Source organism: Gymnoscopelus braueri, assembly GCF_963280865.1.
Source record: "Gymnoscopelus braueri genome assembly, chromosome: 10".
NCBI classification, from domain to species: domain Eukaryota; kingdom Metazoa; phylum Chordata; class Actinopteri; order Myctophiformes; family Myctophidae; genus Gymnoscopelus; species Gymnoscopelus braueri.
In genome coordinates, this window is record NC_137611.1 from 5,866,757 (window position 1) to 5,874,662 (window position 7,906).

Below are 7,906 nucleotides of genomic sequence, written 5' to 3' on the forward strand. Positions count from 1 at the left end.
CGGCGGTTCGGCTCGCCTCAGCTCGGGCTGGCCCGGCCCAGCTCAGCTCAGCTCAGCCCTTCCCAGCCCAGCTCAGCTCAGCCCTTCCCAGCCCTGCTCGGCCCGGCTCGGCCCGGCCCGGCCCGGCCCGGCCCGGCCCGGCCCGGCCCGGCTCAGCTCAGCTCAGCTCAGCTCAGCTCAGCTCAGCCCTTCCCAGCCCTGCTCGGCCCGGCTCGGCCCGGCCCGGCCCGGCCCGGCCCGGCTCAGCTCAGCTCAGCCCTTCCCAGCCCAGCTCAGCTCAGCTCAGCTCAGCTCAGCCCTTCCCAGCCCTGCTCGGCCCGGCCCGGCTCAGCTCAGCTCAACTCAGCCAATCTGAGAGACCTGGATGTAGGGGGGAGGCTTAAAAGGCCAGTCATGTAGGAAGGTGGGTGTCAATCAATTTAGCAAATATTAGATTTTGTTTAAATTGATTGCAAACAGTTTTAGCAGCCAGTGTAGAGCGGACAGGGTATGGGTAATATGGTTTCTCTTCCAAAGACCTGTCAGGGGCCTGGCTGTGGCATTCTGGACCAGTTGCAGGTGGGTTGCGGGCAGATGTCTTGTCTAAATAAAGGTAACAAAACGATTTTTTTTTTACATAGATGACTGATTAATCCCAGTCTACAGGGAGTTGCAGTAACCCAAGCGGAATGTCGGGATATAAAGGCGTGGATGACTTTCTCAAGGTCTATGTTAGCGAGAAAGTGCTTGATTTTGGAAAGCTAGAAAAAAACGTGAACTTAATTTTACTATTGCATTTACTAGCTTGTTAAACTTAAAGGCAGAATCACACATCACACCCAGGTGTTTCACATTGGGTTTAAGAAGTGTGGACAGGTTTCAAAGACCGTTGGTATTCCCTGTGATGGTGTGACAGTGAGGGAGCCAAACAGGGCAAGTTCCAACTTGCCTTCATTCAGCTGTACAAAGGTGTGTGCCATGCCATCACTGCCATGCAACACTTGATGTCCTCAAAGCAGGTCATGAGCCTGACTGCAGAGACAGGACTGGTTGTTTGGTTTCAGGGGAGGTAAAGCTGTAACTCGTATCTTATCATCCAATCAATCATCAGGTATTTGTTTTGACCGTATTGGCATTGCGTGAGAGCATAAACAACCTTCAACAACTGCTTTCATACACAGACACAGTATTGTACTATCTAAACAAACAGACACTCATACCTCCAGGCTAATTTCATAACACCTCAATGAGTCCCCTTTGATAGAAACACATATTACGCTAAATCGTACGTCATCGTTCACTTTGTCAACCCACAGAGTTGAAAGGCCTTTATTGCATGGCATACTTGTCCTCTCTGAAGGTAAACTAAGGTGATAGACACCCACTTCAAATCGTGTGTGAATGTTTTTTTGTGTGTTTTTTTTAGGGTATTCCTTCAGTATGACTTTTGGGGCTGTTATTGGCATGCATTACTAAGCACTTTGACTGTGTGACAAGAAATGCAGAGGCTCTGGCTCTTTGGGCCCCTGAGTTCTTGAGCCCCTGAGCTTTTGGGGGCCCTGGGCATGGAACCAATAGGCCTGTTCAGTAATCCACCCGTGTTGATAGGGGTTTATCCTGCACACCAGTCAGAAGTAAGTAAGATTAGGCTACTTTAGTACATGAATGGCTTCATTTTGTTGTCATTTATATACTACATTCTACACATGAAAACAAAGATCGTACCCAGGACCAGCGGTGTACAGTAAACACAAAATATAACTGTCAATACATTCAGAAAGATTGATTGAATACGATTGAATACTTTATTTAGAAAATACATGGAAACAGCACATGGAAGTACAATTCACAATACAAGGTCCTCTAAACTGGATCGCTCATAAAAGCACAATGGCTTATTTAACCCATTGATACCTGGAACGCATCTGTGTCACTTTAATGTCTTTGGCTATTCCAAAATAGCAGATATACAAGCTCATAGCGCGGCACCAAGTGCCGCACTACGAGCTTGTAGATCTGCTATTTTTTTTTTTTTTTTTTTTTTTACTGTAAAGGTCCTTACACACCGGGGCGATATTTTTCATGCGAATAATACGTTTTTTTTTTAAAACCTTATAAAGTCAATGCAAGCTTCCACACCAGTTTCGCTGAGCGAAAAAAAGCGTCTTTTAATTATTCGGAACGAATTTTGCGTATATTCGTATATTCGCCGGTGTGTAACCACCTTTAGGATTTAGATTTTTTTTAAAGAATCGCCTCAGGTCTTAATGGGTTAAAAAGATAAGCATAGCAAATCCTAAAGTGCTTTGAACTAAAACTGAGCAGCATATTAAAAACCAGTAGCATCCAGCATTGATCAACTCAGGCTAACAACATGACATGCTGTATAACAACACAGCAACATGACATGCTGTATAACAACACAGCAAGGCAGAAATGCCTTTATTGGGGCATAGAGTTCACCAGTCTAACCACCCCATTCGGATGCTATCAATGCATTGAATGGGACATTATTCGCAGTCTCAGGCGAAACTGGAACCGAAGGTGTGACGTTCGCCTGAGCCTATACTCAGCGCCGTTGGAGTTATGTACCGATAGGCACAGAATCGTAAATCATGTTGTGGGGACTGCTCCGCCTCCAAGTAGGTCAGTAGCTCCTGATTACGCCCCAATGAATGGTATGACAAATCGCGGGTAGGTCAGTAGCCTATATCGCCTACTCGTCGCCTACTCGCCCATTCAATGGTCTGATAAAACGTGATAATCTCCCCATTCAATGCATTGATAGTTATCGAAGCCGGTGGTCTAACAGCCTCCGGGTAGAAGCTGCATCTAAGCCTAACTGTTCTAGCTTTGATGGACAGCAGCCTCTTGCCCGAGGGGAGGGGGCGGGTTGAGTGGGGGTCCTCCATAATGCGGGCCGCACCGCTCCTGTACCTGCTGACCTGGGTGATCTTCTGGGCGGTGTTCACCGCAGCGCCAGCAGCAGAGCAGTTCTCATACCAGGTGGTGATGGAGAATGTGAGAGTTCTCTCCGCCACACACCTGTAGAAAGCCTCCAGCACTGAGGTATTGAGGCCAGGCTGCCTCAGTCTCCTGGGGAAATAAAGGCATGTCATTCTGTCTAATCTGTATGGTAGAGTATGTTAATACAATATAATGTATACAATCTGTATGGTAGAGTATGTTAATACAATATAATTTATACAATCTGTATGGTAGAGTATATACAGAGTAGAGTTAATACAATATAACTTATATAATTGGGGTGGTTGTAGTTTGTCTCCCTGCTCTTCTATTGAGACATTTAGATCGTGTCAAAGGTCATGTCTCACCCAGACACAGGATCTGACACGAATTTTGACCTGATGGGGTCAAGATTCAATGTATCCCCTGAGCAAGCAGGCAGGCTCTATTAGCTCAATGGTAAACAATGTCAGCACTTGCGCAGGAAACCGGGTTCAAATCCGGCGTAGAAGAGGAAAGTTACATAGTGCAGCTTTAAAGGTTCGATGACATTCATTTTCACTTATTTTATTTTTAATGTTTTTTTTTGGGTTTTATGACCTCAATTACACCCAAAAAATCTGAACTTTGAACATTCAGTGGATTTTCTGTGGTCTGGGGTTTTCTGAATAATTAGGCTGAAAAGTAATCTGAGCTTGGCCCTTCGGCAGTGAGGTCACAGTCGATTAATCCCGCCCACTCTCCTCCTCGCCCCTCCCCTCCCCTATCCTTTCCTTTGGGGGGGGCGGAGCAGAGGCGATGATTGACAGGCAAAATCCCTCACCAGCGACACCCGCAGGCAAAGATTTATTTTTTCATTGCAGTTGAAAAGGCTTTAGAAATGTGAGACAAAAACACCTACAGTGAATCACTGGAGTGGAATTTTCAGTTAAAACGTTTTGTACACGTTTGAAGGACCAGGACAAAGACTCTGAATGTGGTGTAAACATGAATGTCATGATACCTTTAAGATGTTACAGGTGTTAGTAGTCCACTTCAAGTCCTCCAAAATGTGAACTCCAAGGTACCTAGAAGTGAGGACCCTCTCCACCATAGCTATACAGCCATAATAGAAGCACAGATTTGACCTGCTGTCAGCAGTGTGCACAAGACACATGACACTGACCGACCAATGATTAACTACTCACGCATGAACGCATGCCCATACGCACGTACACACTCTCTCTCTCACTCTCTCTGTGTGTCTCTCTCTCTCTCTCTCTCTCTCTCTCTCTCTCCCTCTCTCTCTCCCCACACACATTGTGTGAGATACACAACCTTCAACAACAAACATTCATGCTCCTCTGAAGCTAAACTTTGATTTGATGAATTATTTCACAACAGGAATGATATTCATAAATACACAGGGGCGTGCTGGGACCAAAATTAAGCTCTGGGATTTTCCGAACCGGCCCACCGTTTTGTTTTGTCAACGGGGGGGGGGTTGCTGCGTTTTAACCCAGCAACCCTATGTAAATTGCGCCACTGCTGATAAACGTCCCAGCCCAACAGTAATGTAACTAATAATTGGGCCGCGCGACCCGGAAATTACCGTAATAATCCTAAAACGGGGGCAAAAAAAATGTTTTATAAAAAAAAAAAAAAAAAAACGCGGCCGTTCTGGAATTTTCCCGAATTTCCCAGTGGCCAGCACGTCCCTGTAAATACAGTATAGAACTTCTTTAAAAAAAAAAAGAAAGATACTTATTTGGGCTTTTTCTGCCTTTATTGATAGTAACAGTAGACTGACAGGAAATGGGGAGAGAGATGGGGGGGGTGACACGTACGCAAAGGTCGTTGGGATCAGGGGCGTAGCACCAAATTCTGGGCCCTGGGGACAAAGATTCACTGTGGGCCCTCCTATGATTTTTTTTCTTTAAAAAAGACCAAAAAAATACTTTTTTTTTTTTTTTTTTTTTTTTGGGGGGGGCCCTATTAACTCAGTCCCACTTACACCCCCCCTGTGACGCCCCTGGTTGGGATTACCAGCCTAGGTGCCCAGACTGTACTCCAACCATCCGGGCCAGTGTACAACTTCTTTCTGTGGCAAAGAGGTGACAGAATATTGTTGTGCACCTGACCCTTTGCATTACATTATATTGCACGTTACAATTAGAATTTTATGAACCTAAAACATTTACACAACACAAAGTACATTAAACAGAAAAGCCAAACAAATAGAAAAGAACCAAAAAACAAAGACACACACTCTATGTACAGTATGAGAAATACGATAATGGAACTGAATACTCTACCACAGGGGTCTTCAACAGGGGGTCCCGGGACCCCTAGGGGGTCCTCAGAGTTACTACATGGGGGTCCGCCAAATCTTTGTGTGATTTGATTTTTTATTTTTTTTTACATTAACCCCTTGAACTCTAGCATCCCTTTTCTGAGGAGAACTTTAGCCAAAAATAGCAGATCTACAAGCTCACAACGCCTCGCAGTGCGAGGCGTTGTGAGCTTGTAGATCTGCTATTTTTGGCTAAAGTGGTATAGGTGTAGAGGGAAAAAAAGAGCAGACCAAGTAAAAAAAAGAAAGTTTAATCTGAAGCACAATTGTATACATTATAGAGGGGGTCCCTGCTTCATCTCTCTCTCAGCTAGGGGGTCCCTGGCCTGAAAACGTTGAAGACCCCTGCTCTACCATACAGATTGTATAAGTTATAATGTATTAACATACTCTACCATGCAGATTGTATAAGTTATATTGTATTAACATACTCTACCATACAGATTAGACAAAATTGCATTTTTTTCATTAAACAAAAGTTACCTGGTGGCGCTTTAAAGAAGACCCACCAGTGCCTTTATTTCCTCAATAACTCAGTGCTGGAGGCTTTCTACAGGTGCGTGGTGGAGAGAACTCTCACATTCTCCATCACCACCTGGTATGAGAACTGCTCTGCTGCTGGCACTGCGGTGAACACCGCCCAGAAGATCACCCAGGTCAGCAGGTACAAGAGCGGTGCGGCCCGCATTATGGAGGACCCCCACTCACCCCGCCCCCCTCCCCTCGGGCAAGAGGCTGTGGTCCATCAAAGCTACACAGTTATAGGCTAAGATGCAGCTTCTACCCGGAGGCTGTTAGACTGGTGAACTCTATGGCCCAATAAAGGCATTTCTGCCTTGCTGTGTTGTTATACAGCATGTCATGTTGCTGTGTTATCCTGATTTGATCAATGCTTGATGCTACTGGTTAGCTCAATGGTAAAAAATGTGATGGAGTGACAGTGAGGGAGCCAAACAGGACAACTTCCAACTTGCCTTCATTCAGCTGTATAAAGGTGTGTGCCATCACTGTCATGCAACACTTGATGTCCTCAAGGCAAAAAGTATATACATATATACATACATATATATATATATATAGAATGCTATGATAAAGGGTATAGGACAACTGATAAAAATAAAAGTACAGGACTGAACAGAAGAGAGAAAAACAAAACAAAAACAAAAACAAAACTAAAGGTATTGATCAAAGCAAAACAATTATACTGTTACAAATGTATGTGAATATAAGGATGAAGTGATTTGGAAGCTGGTCTAGTTTTCCATTTGGGTATTGAATTTACTTATTAGGCTTCTTTTATAGGTAGGTAGGGAGGATGTGGTAGCCACCAAACTGAAATGGGCATTCCATAATGAAACTCCTTTATACTTGATGGCGAACTGCCCCCTACTGGTGGTACATAGTTGATGATGATGGAGATGTGTAGCCAGACTGGAGGGGTTTATAGAGCTCATGGTTGGACATATGATGATGGAGATGTGTAGACAGACTGGAGGGGTTTATAGAGCTCATGGTTGGACATATGATGATGGAGATGTGCGGCTACTGCTCTTTCCAGGATCTTGCTGAGGAAAGGAAGGTTGGAGATTTTGTGTTTGACCCAAAGAGACAGCTTGTAACCAAGTGCTGATTTTTTGGACTTTGCTGACACTTGATCAAATTTGTTGTATTATTTTGGAAACTGAACACAGAACGGACTCAGGGCGATAATTCATTGATGAATGATTTATAGATATCAATCCATGTTGTGTATCACAGTGTGTGCATCTTATAGGCCAAGAGGAAGCCATTCAGTGAGTGTTGGCAACTAGGCTAAATCAATGTCCTGCCAATCAATAAACTGCCAATAAATTCTATCAATACTGGTTGTATTAACGTCTTTATAATAACTCTGTATTAAACTGGTTGTCTTTACAGGGTGATTCAGGTGGTCCTCTGATGTGTGAACAGGATGGAATTCACTACATCGCTGGTTTGGTGAGCTGGGGACCTCGATGTGGTGCAGTGAGCAACACACCTGGTGTCTACACCAATGTCTACAGATATGTGGACTGGATTAAGAAGAAAATGTCTAATGATGATGATGATGATTATGATTACTCTTATGATGAGGACTAGGGGTGGGACGATATGGGTATCTCACAATACGATATCTATTGCGATATTAGGCCCTCGATAACGATAATATCACGATATTCGATATATTGCGATATATTGCGATATCACGATATATTGCATGAGATTTCACCAACGATATATCACGATAGTCCTTGTATTCAATTCATAAACACTTAAAATATATATCGATTTTCGGCAGTATATCGATTATTTATCGCGGGAGAAAGTATCGCGATATATCGCGATATTGATATATCGTCCCACCCCTAATGAGGACCATACCTCCAATCTGTGATAAGTGATAAGCAAGCATGTTGTAAGACAGGTTAAAGTTCACCTTCATGCAGAAATGACACAATAAACGATGTTAGTCCATGACCACATCCAAATGTTTCATGACCTACTTTTGGGCCATGATCCACCTCATGAGAAACCCTGGACCCTGTGGTCATTTTGCCATTGAAGCTGTGCTGTTAAATTGTTTATGACACAAGGCCTTCCACTGCAGTA